Genomic DNA, 18,991 nt, shown 5'->3' on the forward strand with positions numbered 1-18,991 from the left:
TCTTATTATGCCGTTTCAGTCAGGCTTCTTAATACATAATATGAACAGTTACTCAACTGGAGCAACAGTTTAGCACCTGTAGCTTTAATTTCAGAAGACATACTGCATTCATTCAAAAATAACATTTTACCAATTATTCTTTAGTGGAGCAAAACTGAAATTAAAAGTAATCAGCTAAATGTTCATGCCGGTCTTTAAAGTGAATGAACCTTCTTCACAGGGGATGTTGTGTGATGTTGATTGATTCTGTACCACTTAACATGATGCTGCTGTTTCTAAGTCTTATATTGTTTTCTCTTTGATCCTAACAGTCATCCTTCAGCATCCTGTCTTGCCCTTTTGGTCATGCTGCCTGGAATTTCTTTGTGTGTATAATTGCATAGTTTGTACTGTATTTTTTGGAAGTATCTTGTAAAAGCAATCAAGTAGAAAATACATAATTTAAAGAAACGACAGAAGCAAGCATGTGCATATTATCCTTTTGAACTTCACCTTCCTTGTTGAACTTCACCTGTTACCACTCTTTCTTCTTTCCTTGGACAAAAATCCTTTTAGTAATCATTGATAAGCATAGAAATGCCTACCTCTTGCTTTTGTCTTTCATCACTCTTTCATGCTTTCTTGTTTCATCACTCTCTTTATTATGGTAATATTTTCAGTCTTGTCAGATACTGCTCTTTGGAAGAGGATAGAGAACATTTTTCATTGAGATTTTTTTGGCACAGAGAGCTATATTTCACTTGAAATATATATAGATAATGGAGAGAATCGTGAAAAATTGTGTAAGTTAATAAAAGAAGAATAGTGGAATTCAAAAAATGTTTTCAGGATTCCAATGAGAAGGAAATAAGTTTCACTGTCTAAATAAAGAAGCTTTTTACCTGTTCCTCCAAAGTCTGTGAAAGAATGCTTTGAAAGACTCAAAGAGCTATTTTATTTCTGTATCTGTTGCATCATAGAGATGTTTCAAGCAGCCTTCATTTCAATGCAAAACTGAACCCAGCCTGTTGGCTTTTGGAGTAGAGTGTAAGAACTGGGTTTTAAACTTTCCCATTAAATTATACATAACTTCCAATACCTTTTTTTTTTTTTTTTTTTTTTTTTTTTTTGGTTTATTTTCATTTTTCTATAACTTTATAAAGTAGTATGATCCAATAAAAATTCACTCAATTTGCTGTTTTGCTCACCTAGCATTTGAATGACCTGGAAAAAAAACATGACTGACAACTACAATTCAGACTTCAAGGATACACAATCAATACTTTGCATGCAGAGGCAAGAACTTAATGCTAGGTTAATTAATCTTAAAAGTCTAATCAAAGCGTTTTTGTTTTTTTTTTTTTTTAATATTATTGCAGTAGAGAGTGATACAGTACATCTAGTTCAGTAAAAAATTAAATATTTATATATATATAATATTCCTAGTACCTATTTCTCTCTTTGATGTATTTTTTTGCTCACTCTTGCACAGCCTTCTGTGATCTGAAGGTCAGTGGTTTCTGTTCAGTAGTGGGAGCATTGCAGTAAATCAGCTATTACAACTGCTTGTTGGAGTCTGATAGTAAATTCATTTCTTTCTCTTCACCTGGAATCCAGTTGGGATCTCTCTTACATGTTTGTTAACATGTTGTACACCTTGCTCTTACCACTAATTTCAAGTGCATGTGATGTCTCTGTTACCCTTAGGACTGGTTTTACCACGATCCAAGGATTTCTTTCCTTTGATGGTGAGTAACTTCGTAGCCACAGAGCTTCTGGTGCCATGCAATGCCTGTAATTAACTGGACTGCTTGTTGTTGGAAGATCATTCACAGAGTGAATGTTACTGTGCTTGTTACTGTAAGATACAAATATCTAGCTGACAAAGCCACCCCTGCCCTCCTCCCCACCATCAAAACCTTGCCAGGCAAATTCTGTAAAAGGTGTTTACACTACATAGCTGTGAAAAGCTGCACAGATAGTACAAAAAGGGTGATGGTAACTTGGTCATTTGGTAACTGCTCTTTAGAGCTTAAGTAAATTATCCCATAAATATTCAAAAGTAAAGTCTTCTGTAAATATCCAAGTAAGCCAGGCAAAAAGAAATTATTCCCATGTTGTTAGCTTGATCCGAAAACTGTGTCTTGTTCCAAATGATGGTAACACTGTGTTAACAGAGATACAATGCTAAAACAGTATTGGCAAAATACTTTGTTCTCATTCTGAGCATTGGCATTTAACAGGTGCAGAGGTTTGTTACTTTTACCAGCACACAGTGTTTGTCTCCATTTGATGCTTTGCAAGTGGTAGCAGATAACCTGAGTTTGCCTTCTGAGCTTTCCCCCAGGGACTTGTGAATGGGCGAGTGCAAGGCTGTTTCCTACAGCACAGCAGGGGGAAAAGTAGAGCTTGAGAGGATGGACTTAAAAGTAACAAAGGTGCAAAGATGTTACAGCTCGAGCAAATACTCTGTGATAAATGCTGAAAGGAACAAGAGTGATTTTAACATTTATGAGCAGTCAAAAGGCAGACAAGTCTCAGAAAACCTGGGCTGCTGAGAGAGGCAGAAAGGTTATATCCTGCTTGAACTGAAGGCAGATATTTTTTTCAGTTAGTGGTTTTTGGTTTTTTTGTTTGTTTTAATTTCCTGAAGCTATTTCAATATGAAAACACACAGAATGTTGTGAGTACTGGCATAGGAATTATTCTGTTGTAACTCAATATGTATTTGGGGCAATAAAAAATTCCTGTAGCTTATCAGGTTTATGAAAGGCATTTAAAATAATTTGTAGCCTGATCATTAAGACTTTTTGTGGGCATAGGTACTGTGAGAGAGCTGGAAATTTCATTGGTTTTGAGTAGATAGGAGATGAGTGAAACTGTCTTCTGAAACTGAGTTTTCCCAGTCTTAACCAGTGAGTTTTAGGTATATTTACACTATTTGGTCACTTTAGGCTTTTAGGTAAGTGCTCAAACTTAAGAGGATAAAGCCAGTATATAGTAGATGTTTTACTAAAGAAACAGAAAGTGCCATTTCTGTCATTGACCTATTACTTTTTCTTCCTCAATAGAACTGCAGTGAGAACTATATCCAGGCTGTGTACTCAGCCTTCATTTCAAAACAGTGCTCTCTTAGTATTCATTTATTCATTTTCAGTAATGTAAGCTTCTACTTCTTAAGAGTCAACAGAATATTAACATTAATGATAAAACAGCAAGAAGGAGCATGAAGGGAAAATATTATAAATGAGATTTGGGAAGTAGTAATATGTGTCTTTTGTATTGTACAAAAAGGCATTAAATTGATAGCAGAATCTACTGGATACCAGCAGTAAAAGGAAAAAAAAAAAGTTCTGTTTGGTTGCTAGCAAATATATTACAAAAAAAAACCTTGCAAAGATATATTTTTGTGTGTGCATGTATTAAATGGTGCTGGAGTTGAAAGTGCATGAATTAGATACCATATTACAACTTTATATTCAGTACTAGCTTCATTACTTTCAGGGAAAATTTAATTCATCTAAAAAAGCCAAGGAAGAGCTTGGTGGTGGTGTTAATGATAAGTTTAATGATGAAATTAAGTGGTAGATTTGTATTTGATACTAAAATAGAAGGGCTTGATCTCTGTTGTGTAATGGTGCATGCATACCATCAAATATTTTGAGAGAAATGCCAACACCTGCACTGACATATTACATTTTTATCAAAGAATGAGGAACGTACAACTGCATGAAACAGGTGATGGAGACAGTAGAATCTTCATATCTGAAACATGTCAAACAATTTTAGCTGCACACACCAAATACATGAGCTTCCCAATGTGCAAGTATTAAAAAGCATCCATGTGAATATAATTTTGTGTATGTCTATTATTTTATTTTCCAGTCTGTGAAATTATTCAGAAGAAGATATTAATGCAGAGATAAATCTGTTATAGGAGTCCTGTTGTGTTGTGAATAAATTCTGCCAAGAGAACCCCTAAGAAATTGCCAAGTTTCAGATATTACAGAAACAAAGAACATGAAAAAAAAGAAAGTTTCACATCTAGAGGTAAAATTTACAAATGGATCAATTCAATGGTTCTATCAGGCTTTAATAAAGTCAGCTTTTGAGATCCTGTATGTTTTGCTAGCATCCAGATAGTCTGAAAAGCACTCCAGTAAATGAACAGAAATTGAACAAACAAAAATTGTGAGACTGATGATGAACACTTGTCTTTTCAGGCATTTTCATACATCTGCTTATACTCCACTGTCACAAGTGTCTTTGAAGACTTGTGGAACTGTCCCCTGACACTGGCTCATATATATTTATATACACACATACACACAAATGTATAGCAAAATAAATCCAGGAATTTTTAATCATTCTGATACCTGGACAGAAGTGAGCCTGTTTTTTTCTGTGTCAGAAGCTTGCTGAATTGCAAATCTAAATATAAAAAGAGCTGAAGTCATAGGTAATGTTATTTATGGGACTCTGGAAATGAAGAGAACATTTCGGTGAACTCAAGCCAGGGGTAAGGGGTTGTGTCATTTGTGCACTCCTGGTTTTAGTTGGGATCTGGGACTGAGTGTATTACTGTGCTTCAGGAGATGCTTCAGTGTGGGCTCTCCATGGGCTGCAGTGCCTTCAGGACATATCCATCTGCTACAGTCCAGTTCTCTCCAGAGGCTGTAGCCACTGGAGCACCTTCTCATCCCTCTTCACTGATTTGGAGGTTCACAGTGCATTTTCCTCACTTTTTTCCCTTCATTTCTCTGCGTCCTGTGTTTTTTCTGGCTCTTCAATGTGTTTTCAGAGAGGTGACAGCAGCTCCAGTGTGCTCACTGTGCCCTGTGTGTGGGTTCATTGTGGAGCTGCCTGGCAGCACGTTTGTGTCTGGGCTTTTCCCACAGAAGCCATCCTGCAGCCCTCTGGCTGCCAACACCTTGCCACATAAACTCATGCAAAAGCAAACAAAAGCAAAGCATAACCCCACAGCTGACATGGATGGGATGTAAAATAATAATCTTAAAATTGTTTTTTGTGCTAGGAAAATGCCTGCATGGAGTTACAGCTCTGTTAACATGTGAGAGATGAGCATTGTAAAGTGTCTGATTAAAAGTGTGAGTTTAGGTCCATAAAAAATTCAGGAAGAGGTGGAAATAAGAGGTGGAAATACATAACTTCTGTTCCAAAATACCTGTATCCACTGAGACTGGTGGTGTTGGTGATGACTGCTGTGCATACATCCATTGATTTCCATTGGTGCTTCAGGCCAAGAAACCTCTTTTTTTACTGCAGGAGCTGGGAATTGTATCCCTTTAGGAGGAAGAGGAGAAATCAGTTGATTTATTCCATTCCTAAACACCAGGTTTTTCTGTTTTCCTTTCTCTTGTTTCCATGTTTGCAAATTTCTCTTGCTGTTGGAAATATTTGCAAACTCTGTTAGTGGTGAGGCTTTTGTTCTGGCTCATTATTTTCCCCTGCTGTTGCTCCTTTGCTCATTTCCTTTTATCTTGCTGTATTGTTTTTATTCTCTCTCCCCATTACAGTCCCATTTGGCTCATCCTCTCCTTTCTTTTCTATAAAACATGATTTTTATCACCCATAAAGCATGCTTCTAAAACTTCAACAATACTAAAAACCGGAAAGTCACACTTTTTCTTTTAAATTCTGTTTTGCCTCAGTCTTTTTCTTATTTTTAGGCAGAAGGAAAGAGAGAAAAATGCATTTAAGGCAAAATTACCCATACAGAATATTTCTCAGGGACTAGGAAGTGGTACCTTTTCTGTAGCTCTTAATGCTAGTTGCTATGTTCAAAATCTATGAAAAGAAAATAATGCCATTTTCAATTCTTTGGAGGTATTTATCTTTTTAAGAATCTAGAAAATTATATTGGTTTATTCTATCTCATACCAAAAACAGAAATTCCTGTAAAACTTGTTTATCCCATTTGTTTTTCTTGAACTGCTTGTAACATACTCTGAAAGGAATATCAAGGAAGTTGTACTGTGTTCTGTCAGTTTGGATTGCATAGAGAACAACCATTTTTAGCTGACCATGCAGATGTACAAATTAATTAAAATGCTTTTAGATTCTTTTTGGGATCTACAGAAAACTTTTTTAGACTCCCAGAAGGCTTATTTTACATTAGTACCCATAATGAATTGGATTTACAGTAGGTCATGCCACTGTTCTGGCTGAACACAGAATGATCTCTTCGTGTTGGTCATGTCACACGTTTGTGGAAGGTCCTAGGACAGTAAATTGGAGGATGCAAAGAGAAGACTAATGTGAGATATTATTCCCTGTCCATATTGCTGGCCTGTAGTTCAGATCTCACAGTTCTTGTTGTTTGACAACAACAAGATTGCTTCAATTCTTGAAGGTCTTTAAAACTCTGGCTTAGTTACTTAATGTTATAATAAACATAGGCAAATTTAATATATTTCCAACATTGGGCATCTTTCCTTCCAAAGACACTCATTTCTGCTTCATTTCCAAGCTGCACTGTTCCAGCTGTTGCTCCTCTTGCCCCTTGGTTGTAAATAGTGAATATAATATGCTCCTTTACTTCCAATAAAATTAATTAATCTGTGATTAGTACCAATGTTTCTCCATAAGCATAAAAAAACATGCTCAAAGACTTGAGGCCATGTGTTCATAAAATATTCATCTTGTTCTTGTATTAATTTGAGCAGATTATTGCAAACCAAATAAAAATCTCATTAAATGCACCTGGCAAATCATACCCAGTCAAGATTTTGCATGGCAAGATTTCACCTCCTTTTCACAGAAGCCCTTTTAAAGACCAGGTTATAGAACTGTCCTGTTGTCTGGGTCATTCTTGCCCAGGGGAAGCCTGCTGCTGCTTCAGACTTCCTTAGCCATCTGACTGAGAAAATACAGAAATATTTACAGTGCACAGCTCAATACCTGTACCCAGAGGAAGCTCTGTTTTGATTGAAGGATGAGGAAACGTGAGCAGCCTGACTCAACTTCCTTGTTCAGTTTGGGATGCCAGAATATTATATTGAACTACCCTGAGGCTTTAGGGTGATTCTTTCAAAATCTCTTCTGCACATTTTCTTAGTTGTTTGGGTTTATTTTGCACATGGTAAGCTTTTGTTGTTTTTTTTTTTTTCATTTTGCAAAAACTCAGTAAATATAACCCCAACAGTAATGTGAAATGTTATTCTCTAACTCTTATTTGCAGAAATTTGTTCCACTCTGTTTGTTTGTGTGTGTGTGTAAGAGCTGATGCTGATATTTCAAATAAATAGCAGAGAAACCTCCCACAGTGCATGACATTTTTGTCCTCTTACACCTCTCCCAAGACTGAAGTCTGGGTCAATTCTCACAGGTTAAAAAATGCATTATTTCTGAAAAAGGTCTTCTGCCTACAGGAAAATGTTTTCTTTTGGAAGGTGCAAGTGTGGGAGGCATTGGGAAGAGAATCATGGATGAAAACTCTACAGTATATTTCATGGAATGTTCAGTTTTTAAACTTTTTTTTCTATCTTTCTCTGAAATGTTCTCTGGAAACTTCCAGTTCTTTCACTTCCTACTCTTGTAAGCCTGCCTCATTGACCTATTACAATTCTCCAATTCCCTAGTCTCTGTTCCTCCCTGTACCATTTCCTTTTCTTTTCTTTCTTTAGTTCTGAGACTTTTTGTGTGTCAGCACTTTGGTTTCCATGCTACTCCTGTGCTCATTTGTGAACAGTCATCTTCCCCATCTGCAGTCCTCATTCTTTCTCGGCATCTTTCCTTGAAATATGTCTTTTTTATATTCTTTGGAGTCATATTGATAGTGCAGAACCAATAACTTCAAGTCTTGAAATGCAAGTTAATATGAAGGTACCAGTGGAGCTGAGGAAAATATTTTGGCTGTAGAATAAAATTTTCAATTGGAACAAGTTACTGCATAATTTTTACTAACACTTTTTTGCCTTACTCAGCATCTCTATCAGCTATTGCAAAAGAGGTTGTATGCCCATGTTGAGAAAATGAGTTGCATCAAAGATTGTCACAAAATCCTTATATATAATATATATATTTTTTTTTCACCCTGAAAGTGTATTCTCTTGGTTAGTGTTTTGTTACTTCTTCTGCTGTGGATTTCCTGAATGCATATTGAATTAGCACATGTGTATTACTGATGCAAGTAAGCTTTGACTGGTGCATAGGCATTCCAGAAATAATATTAAGGATATTTAAGTATTCTGACACTTTCTCAGACTATTTGCTGCCATTTTCATCTGCTTTGTCTTTAGAAGCCAGTATCTGACTAAAGAGTCAACATCTGTGGCAAGTTCTGTAGCTGACAACTGGAGGACTTACATGATGGACTCTGCACTTTAATCATAACCTTAACTACAGATATTTCAGTGTCTAAATCAGTGTTGCTTTGATCCTTGCACTGTGGGGGAAAAGCTCTGCCAGTTAGGCCTGATTTTAATAACTGCAGAGCTGTCATAGACTTGTAGTGACCCTTGGAAGTGCAGGAGCTTATTACCACTTCCTTGCCTACTAATTTCTATTATTTTGCCTAACTTTAGTCAGAATTAAAATAACCAAGGTAACCCACATGTAGGGTTTCTTTTAAAATGTTCCTTTAAATTTATTTTGCTGAGCTCTGTGGTGATAGGACAAGTTTTGGGAGAGGGAATATTTATCCACAAGGCAGTTTGGATTCTTATCCTTAGATTCAAACTGTTTCCTGGATTGGTTAGAAAAAGGCTACAAAGGAGCCAAAATGTGTCTCCAGCTTGATTTATTTAATCACCAATTGGATAATTGCTATTTTTCCATGGAAAAAATGGCACACAGGCACTAGACACACCATAGTACACAAAAGCTGCCTCCTTGTTGTAACTGCTTTGAATTCAATGCAGCCTTTCCAAAGTGGTTGATCAAGTGACACATGATTATAAGAAGCAGTGTGCTGGTGTTGACACCCTCTTAATTTCAATTTACCAAGGTAGGAATTGGCCAGTAGCAACTCTGGCTTTTACAGATTGATGAATAGTCATGCTTGAAAACTTTTCTTTTTGCTGTCTAAATTACTTATGAGGCCTGAGATTAGGCAAAGTTGGCAAACCAATTTATGATTGTACATAATTATACTACCTACACAAGGACTGCAGTTTCATCTCTGGCTCTAAATGGGAGTAAAATCCAAATCACAGCATCAAGTGTCAAAGGATCTCTAAGGCTTATATAAAGTAAGATATCCAAAGGGCTTTTTTCTTGGCTCTCTTTTAATAACTTATTTTCAGAAGGATAAAGTTGCTTGCTGCAACAAATATTAACTTTGATAACTCAACATCTTACTGTAGTTTTCTTGTTTCAGAAGAACAATTAGTTTTAGCAGTGTAATAAACTATTAGGCTCTAAGATCCAGAGCAAAATACAAACTTCCATTTTGAATAATGTCTTTGTTGGTGCTAGGTCAAATCAGTACAGGATCCTTACCTGGAACTTCTAAGGAGATGCCTTTATATACTGAATTTTGTTGCACTTTGACCCAGGTACAAAACTGTTTTTAAGTACCAGCTGTAGTCAGCATTCTCCAAAAATCTTGATTGTGTGTTTGTATCAAGATGGCTGTTGGAATTTTAAATATCTTTCTAATGTAAGTGACCCGTGCACAACTTTTTATAGAAATATGAAGAGCTGGTAGGTGTGTAGGGGAAATAATAATTATTTGTAAGTCTGGAGGATGTGATTTTGTGATTTGGTGTTGCTTTTTTTTTTTTCCCCTTAATAGAGCTCTTTTTTATTAGTGCAACTCCTTTTTGTCCACCATTATGTTCTCAGCACTGTGGAGGTTTTCCAGTGTGAACCATTTCTACATGAAAGGGGCTAAAATCTTCATCTTGTTCTGATATTAATTGTTGTGTCACTTTGTATGAACACATGAGGCTTTCATGTCCTAGATATAAGCATTTTTCAATGTATTTGCCTGAAAGAGGATTCACCATTGCTAGAATAAAAATCTGCTTTGCCTCTTTGCCTTTAAAAGCCTTCTGTGATGGTTGTCAGAGATGGGAACCCTCCTTTTTTTTTTTTTTTTCTTGTAATGGGATCTAAAATTGGATATGCTGTTCATTTATTTGTGTGAACATAGACTAGAATAGTATGATTTTTTTTTGTGCAGTTCCTTTGAATGCATATGCAAAATGGTAGTAAAAATCTATTTGCAGGTTGTAAGAAATGGGAGACAGAAATTGCTTGTTGCATCCTTTGCTTAGCTCTCCAGTTTCAAAAATTATTTAAAATTGATGCCTTGCTCTGGTTTTATGGCTTTTGTGCCTTACAGAAGGTTCTGGTCAGACCTCATTTTATGATGAAGCTGTGCCTTACATGGAGGGACACATGTGGGTGTCCAGCTCTCTGTCACTTCTGAGGCAGAGAAGTGAATATTCTGCCACCTTTTCTCAACTGTCACACATTCCACCAGGGAATTCTGGTCCATCATAAGCAACATGCATTGTATTGCCTTTTGTGTGGCTTTTGTATATTTTTGCTATGAAGGTTTTTGAAATGATACTGAAGTATGTAGTTCTCCTTGTTTAAAAATATTAAAAAAATTAAAAAAAAAAAAAGTGATGCTGGCTTCATTTAGTCTGTTACTTGAGGAAGTGTGATTCATGGTTAATCTTCACTTGCATATGCTTTTTGCAAACACTAATTAATCCTTTTTGCAACGACAAATTATGATTAATGTATATCCTTAAAATTTACACCTAATTAGACAGAATATAATCTCTAAATTTGTATAAATAGAACTTAACATTTTGAACATTGTAGATAATAAGCAATTTTCTGAACTTACATTTGCATGTGCTAATTAACGGCTGCTTCATTGTATTTACATTTGCAAACAGTTTTTTTCTAATTACTCAACTTAGTGCCTTGTGAAGAGAGAAAAATAGCATAAACATTTCACACCTGATTTTATATTTAGGTTCATCTTTTGTTGATATAAAATACTAGAATTTTATTTAACAGTTGCTATAGATCTAATTGGATTTTCCCTATTTAAAAAGGAGGAAAATTCTGAACTTTTATCCTTTTACTATATTGATGAACTTTATTCTTGGAAAGCTAAACTCTTATGTAGTAATAAACTTGATCACAGCATGATAAAAATGCATGGGTCTGTATGCAGTATAACAAATTTCTTGTGATAATAAATATCTTAGTAATAATATATTAGAATTTTTTCTTATGTGCACTTTTTGTCTATTCTTAAATACAAGATTTTGAGATCTGGACAATCCAAAATTCTGAAGGAAAAGGAAATTTCTCAGAGACCTTAATTTTTGGTTCTGTTTCCAGAGGAGGATTAAAAAGTACATATACACATTGTGATGAAATGGGTAATTTGTACAATGTGATAGTTAAAGCAAAGTATTAATTTTCAACTATGATATGCTAAAAATAAAAGCTAGCAGATCTTATTTTTGCAGCTGGTCTTTTACAAATTACCTCTTTCTAAACTAAAGTAAAACCCACAGCTGAAACCCAATCATTATCTTGTATTTAAATCCATTCATTGCTTTCAAAGAATTTTAACTTTTTTGGTTCCCTAGCATGAGTCAAAAAATGTTTATAAAAAACATTTACTATCAATAGGTAAAAAATACACTTCAACCATCTCACAAAATCATAACTATTAACAGTAATTGGTGATTATATGCTGCTTAGTGAAGTATTTGTTGTTTTGGTTATTGGATATGCCAGCTATAGTATAAATAAATAAACCTGAAATTACTGGTAAAGATTTTAAACACATTCAATCTCAGACATTTTATTATTTTGGTTATTTTATTTTCTACACTACTAGTGTGAGTTTCTAATTTAAATAAATGGAGGATTCCAGAGCAGGTCTTGACATTGCTGCCAGTTTTAACACTGGGCTTCATAATGTGAGATGTAATGCAGGTCAGAGATGGAGCCTGCTTTTTACCTTTGGTCACATAGTTCAGTGGTGTGGTTGTGGGTAAATTATCTGTGTTCAATATGTGGAAAGCTGCAGTGCAGATTGATGAAAAGTTAGTTTACTAAAATTCACTGAAATACCTCACTAATCCTAACTTAGAGGTTATTCAAGTAAGGTAGTGGTAGCTTTAGTTAGACTATCCAGTGTCACTTCTCCTTGGACCATTTTTCCATCTGTCAATCAGTCCATGAATTTCATCTTTTCAGCTTGCAATTACACTTGGTGGTATTTTAAAAATTACCAACTTTATTATCTTTTTTTTTGGTTTGGGTTTTTTTTTTCAAGTTATAATGTGTCTTAGACATTCTTCTGAATCAAAGCCTCAGTTTCAAGGAACAATTCTGTAGGTTTGGGGTTTTTTTTGTGAACTCTCTACATGCATATATGCTTTTGGTTTGTTTATTAATTGCTCAGAAAAGTCTCCAGAGGAAGCTTCTGACATACTTCCATTGGAGGGTGATTCATCACCTGTCAGACAAATAGGGCAGGAAAAAAAACTGAATGGAGAACAACAAAAGATCTTTTACCTCCTGAGGCTGACCTGGTATTTGAAGGTCTGATTTCTTAGTAGTGCTTGATCCATCTGTGACTGTTGAGACACTGCCACACTTCTTATACACCTTATTTTTTTTAAAAGATTGTGATTTAGTGTTTTGGGGGTTTTTGCATGCCAGAAAAAGACAAAGATTCTGTATTCAACAGCAAAGCATTGTTAGCATCAAAATAGGAAGATAAAGTCCTCTCAAATGTTTTAATCTAATGATTATCTGTTTTCATTTATTTATTTCAGAAAACTTGAACCTAATCATCTTCATGCAAGTTTTCATTGTTAGTTGCATCTATTTAACCTTCCACAGACTGTTGCTTCCCTTCTTTTAAGTTCTGAAATCAAGCTCTTTGCTCTTAACCTCCTATTGATTCTCCAGGTCTACAAAAAGTTTAATTCATATTTGCATATTGTGACACTGCTGTGTCACTGAAATTTCAGCACACCTCACATTACATGCATAATTTCCTCAAAGTTTTAGCTTTAAAAGAGACAGATCTTATTTACAGATACAAATCTGTATGACAGTTGTTACTCTAAAATTTGTCTACTTTTGTCTGCTTAAAGAATTTTTGGACAAAAGTCTTCAAAATCAAAACACATTGTAATAGAATAGAACAACCTTCTTTTCACTGGCATTCAGTTTAGATAATTTACAGTTATTCAGTAGGTCCCTGTTTCATAAGTATTTTTAAACCTTAAACTGCATCATTTATGTGTTGTTCCTAAAATAATGTCACTATTGAACTTCACAAGTTGTGATCCAATGGTAATTTATGTAATAATATTTGCCAGGGACTTGCAAGAGCTGGAAGTAATCACTGCTAAGGCAATTTGAGTCTCCACATGTCCTCATTTAGGTATTCACTTATGCTGTCATAATTACTTAAATGTCACGTTTAAACATTTTATCTTTTTGAATGCCTTAAGAAAGCTGAGTGATTATGGTGGCAACACCAGTTGCCTGCAGGAGGGAGTGTTATGTTTTATATATATGTGTATGCACACAAGTGGATCAGAAATTTTACCCCAAGACACCCAAAATAATCTTTTTTGTCAGCTGGGTGCTGCTAAAGTTTACTGAGATTGCTGCTGTGTTTTGGAGCTGCATTTCAGAGATTAGTAATTTGTGAATGTCCAAAGGAGCTAGAAGGAGATGAGCAAAAGACAGGAAACCATCTCTTGTTCAGAGAATTTGCTGGGATCTGAATAGCTTAAGGAAAATCATTCTAGAGACTGACATGGATCTCTAAGCTCAGTTTCTTCAAAAACTGTGTATAAGTTATTTTGCAACTTTAGTATTGTATATAAACAATAGTGAAGTTGACACATATAAAGATAAGTGGGAAAGAGGAAAATGTCAATAATTCTGTATTAATAGAAGCCTGGGAAGCAAAAAAATTATTTATTAGCAAATGCAGCCTTCAATGATACAGATCTGAGATTACCTGAGAAGGATCACCCTGGGATTCTGTTCCATCACAAAGTGGATGTCTCATTTCCTGCTGGTCACTCATCTTATGAATTTACAGCTTCACTTCAAAAAGTGAACAGTTTTCTACTGATTGCCTCAATTTGAGAGCTGTTTTAATCCATGTCTGGCAGTTCAAAGAGCAGTATCATGAAATTGGGAAGAGTAGGTGATTATAGGTAAGACTAACACCTCCCTGAAGATGTGATTCACTCAACAACGTTGTTGGTGCAATCTGCAGCTGGCTGGTGTAGCACTTAAGGTTTCCATGAAAGCACAGGGCCCAGGGACAAGAGAGCATGGCTTTTTCCTTTTTCCCCATAGTGGACAGGGATTTTTTCAGGTGTTTGGATGGTCCCTTGTCTTGGAGAGCTCACCATGACAGTAACCTGTGATGCAATTGCTACTGCTTGCATTGGACTGGGCAGGGCTGCAGGACAAGACTATGGAGTCCAAACTTTGACTTCTTGTGCTCTGGAGGAATAATATCCCACTGGTGTAAGGAATTGAACTAAAGGTTAACCTGATCCAATGGGTTTCTCAATGTGGGGTCAGAGAAGTCATGACTCTTGCTTGAGAATTCACAGGGATAAGTGGAAATCAGTGTAAAGTTTAAATGGCATGGAAATAGCTGGAGTTCAAGCCATAGCAAGAGTATGGGCATGCTCAGGCTTGTGAGTGGGGTATAGCTTCTAGCCAGTCTTCATAAATGTTTTAAATCGTGAGTAATTGATCTCAAACTTCCACATAATGCAGTAAGTTGTTGGACTTGCTTTTTTGAATAAATGGAAGTGAAAATACTAATTTTGTTAACTGTGTTCTCAATTGGGGTCATTAACAGTACTTCAGTTACCATATGCACCATAGTGCTGAAACCCTGAAGCTCTTGAAGGGGAAGCCTGAAAGATGTGGTTTTATGTTTGCTAGGAAAACTCATTGCTATTAATGTAAGGCTGGCGAGAGATAAATATCTGTTCATCAATATTTCATCTAGACAAATTTATCATAATGTTTTCAGAAGCACCCATCCTTAAATATATTCCCCAAACTCAACTGAAGTGTCTTTGTGCTTTATCCTTAATCTAGCATCCTGCAACCCCTGGAGTATAGGAGTGAGAAGATATTTACATAGTATATTAGCTCCAAATGTTGATTTCTTTATTTTTTTGACAGCTGTTCAGTCAACTATTACTAGATCTTCTGGGACAAGATGAATATTCTTCTTCTAGGCTGGAGGAAGGAAGGAAGAGAAGCAATCACTAATAATGTGGTTCTACTTATGGCAGTCCAACAGCAAGGTGCTAACTGGAGTGGTTTCAGCTTTCTGTGTAGTGGATTTGGTCATCATGGAGCCACTGTGCAAGTCAGCAGGCATGGCCAGAGGGCTCCATCTGCACCAGCTTGTCCAGCAGCATCCTCATCTTTACAGCTGGCATAAATGAGTGGAGGCATGTAAGAACCCACTGACTTCCCCTTCAGGGCAGCTTGCCCCTGCAGCAGCATGTTGGTTGTGGCAAAATGCACCAGCTTGTAGTTGTGAGAGGGAAAAATAAGAGTGGGACAAGCTGGCACTTGGCTTCCCCCACTGTCTGTGGGCTGTGAGTGTCAGTGGAAGCACACACAGGTGCTTCTTGGTGATCTCATCCCCTGCTGAAGGTGTGGGATGGTGACATAATGATTCTTGAGAAATGGAAACATTTACCCATGACACTGAAAAGTGGTGCTTAAAAAATCCAACATTTACACACCACCAGGCAAAGAAAAAAAAAAAAAAAACCCAAACAAACATGCACAATATTATTTTAAAAAGACAAAATACCAGAATGAAGGATTCTGTTATTCATAGAATGTGGCAGTTGAAGTTGAAAGCATTTCTCTTCATCTTAAAATGGTACACAAGTCTAAATTAGTCTATCCAAACAGAAATAGTTCATGCCTGGGTTGTAGGTGCTGTGACTAAAGCATGCTGTACATGAAAATTTTACTTTCTATGCATTCACCACTCAAACCAATTCATAGCATTTGAAAAAAATACAGTAGTAGTTCTAGGTAGTTAGGTAAAGTGCTTTAATATCTTTTAGACCTCTGAAAGGAGTGATGAATTTATGATATATTAATATTGGTATTTTTGCTTTATCTTCATTGCTATCTTACCTTGTATACATAATTGTAATGTCACTCAGTGTTTTAAGGATTGTTTTCAAATTTCTGTTTTACCTTTCTGTACCTGTGCCTTTTTTTTTTTTTTTTTAATTTTATTTTATTTTCTATCACAGCATGATTTAGCAGTGAGACACTCAAATTTAATTGTCAGAAAATCTGTTTTTTGACCTCATTCTTCCACTGAAGTTGTGTGTGATCTCACCTTGGCCATTTTTCTTTCCTCTGCCTTGGTTTCTTTATTTTCCATTTACCAAAGTGCTTTGAATTCTCTGAATGTCCAAAATTGCTCTTTATTATGAAAACAGCTTTTTTTTGGTTGATATTTGCATAAATTATTTGTATTTGACTTGCTGGGATCCTACCAGTTTGGTAGAGGTAACAACTGTGATGGCTTTGTGTCAGCATTTCAAAGTAAAAATGATTGTTCACAATGCAAAATTTATTCAGCTTGTTATTAGCAGTTAAAATAGGCAATTTTAAAACCTTTTCCTATCTTTATCTAAACTTGAAAAGTAGTGCAGTGAGATTTATAGTGAATCACAAATTTTCAACAATCCAGGAGTGGAAAGATCAAGGTTATTCTTTTTCTTTCCTTGTTTGAACTGGAATACTCACCTGAGACTTACATACTTTAACTCAAGAAGTTTCTGATGGGCAATTTTTCTGCTGTTTGTTATTTGTTTGTTTTTCAGGGTGAGAGGGGCTACAGTTTGGATATTTTGCAATATAGTTTGTTATTTACTGCCTCAGAGGTAAAATACTTTTTAATAAATCTGAAGGATTTTAATCTGAAAATACATTATATTGTGCTGAGATTAATACTGATTTCTAAGACATAATTAATCTGTTATTACAGAAAAATGACAGAAGGTTTCTAAAAATAGAACTTAGTCTGGTGAAGATTATTGCTTATGTGGGTTTGGATGCTTATTTTTGAAACTTTTGATTAGTCAATAAGGTTTTTCATGGCAAAACAAACAAGCAAACAAAAAATCCCATCAAATTTGTCTCCTGTAAGTGGATGTGCAGAAATAACTTTTGCACACTTTCCCCAAAATCTCCTTTGATACCTGTGACACCCATCCCTTGATTTAGCACAGTCACAGTTAAGGATTCTCCAATGGTGTGTGTGGGGTTATTTTATTGAGGGTGTATGGGAGCATGACATGGAGCCTTGTTCTGCTTTACTGTGCCATGGTGGGATTAACTTCTACTGTAGTCAGTGCTCTTTTGATTAATTATTCAAAAACATGGGCCAGCTGGACAGCACCTACCCCATGAGCTTTGTGATGTTCCTAAATCCATCATTCTTGATGTGTCTTGTTTTCCCTGTGGGCTGCCATTGCCTTCTATTCCACAGCAAGGTTGAGCTTCTAAATTATCACACTTCAGGTGAAAAAGTGAAATACAATTCAAAAATTCAGAATTTTCTTGTAATCAGTGAGTCCTACTGTCTTTGCCTATGGATAATCAGTCAATTGACTTGCAGTTTTATATTCTGCTCTTCTGGTGGATTGGATGTAAGGATTGCTGTTTTCTTTCAGTAACATATCAGCAAAATAAACTGGCATGTTAATTAAATACTTTCTGATTGCAGATAGACATGGGTTACTTTGTAAGGACTTCAGGCCAAATTCAATTTTGCAAGCCATTCTGTGGTGCTGTTTTGGCTTTCTTGTATTCCTCTTGAAGTGTAGAAGAAATTGTTTTGTGTCTTCAAACACAACCAACTCAGACTGCACCTTCCTTGGCTAATCTGTGAATACCATCACTTCAGTAAAATCCAAGCATTATAAACTCTAATGCCTGCACTTATGTTTCCCTGTCCCTGTGCTTTCAAGAACATATTATATAGAGAACTGTAGAGGATTTGGTCCCAAGGAAAATATGGTATGTTTTGACAAAGAAAGTTATTTATACTTGTGTATTTAAAAAACACTTTGTTATTGTACATGTCTTAGTGTAACAGCCAGTTTAGTGAGAATTGTACTGTTTCCTTGGAATATTATCCATCAAAGACTTTTATTCAAGCAAGTGGTGACTCCAGAATTGACCTCTGCAACAGAATTGCTAGGGATAAAGAAAATGTAAAATCCTGTGGGAGGCAGCAATCTCCTATTTATCTTTCTTCACTTGTCCTCATAGTTTTCTGTTGTTTTTTCAAGGATCTCTGCTTTTCCAATGCAATGCATATCCCATGGTGGACAACATGGGCTGCTTTGTGAAAGTCAGCCTGCAAGCAAACCATTTGCTGAGGCAGCAAATTGTGTAAGTTGTGGGAGATGTTCTGAATGATAGATAACATGGGTATGTCCAGAACCAGCTTGGGCTGTTTTACATGGCTCCTCTCTCTCTCCTCAGTAGTGGAGGGTTGAGAACTACTGATGTTTGTCCTTGGTGCCTGATCAAGTTGGAGGTTTCATTTTTAAATGAATTATAAAAACCAGTCTTTTCCTATGAAAAAAAAAACCAGGTATTTTGGTTTTGTTTTTTAAAAATAGCATTGGAAACATGTCAGTGTCTTTTAAAAATCTCATTCTGTTGTGAAAGGGTATGAGAAAATATGCCAACAGAGATATGCCACTGTAAGTGGTACATAAGTAATTTCTGTCTCATCTTTACAGAAGTATTAATTCCTATAAAGTATTTTCAGTTATTTTTCTCATCTGATTTACAGTGTAACCAGAACTGGCTGAAAATATAGACATAAATGTGGTTTCTTGGTTAATTATTTGGAAGAGACAAGGTAAAAGAGTAGCAGTAAACTAACAGTATAAAATTTATGTTGCAGAAAAAACAATATATTTCATGACTATCTTCAAGTTTGTACATCTGA

The 18,991-nt window shown here is 35.7% G+C and overlaps 1 protein-coding gene across 5 annotated transcripts in view; it reads left to right on the top strand.

The window, feature by feature from the left end:
• The window catches only part of CCSER1 (coiled-coil serine rich protein 1), a 592,978-nt gene that overhangs the window by 371,628 nt on the left and 202,359 nt on the right, over nucleotides 1-18,991 (top strand). The gene's annotated exons all lie outside the window — the stretch shown is intronic.

The sequence above is a fragment of the Oenanthe melanoleuca genome, chromosome 4 (assembly GCF_029582105.1).
Source record: "Oenanthe melanoleuca isolate GR-GAL-2019-014 chromosome 4, OMel1.0, whole genome shotgun sequence".
In the NCBI taxonomy this organism is placed as follows: Eukaryota; Metazoa; Chordata; class Aves; order Passeriformes; family Muscicapidae; genus Oenanthe; species Oenanthe melanoleuca.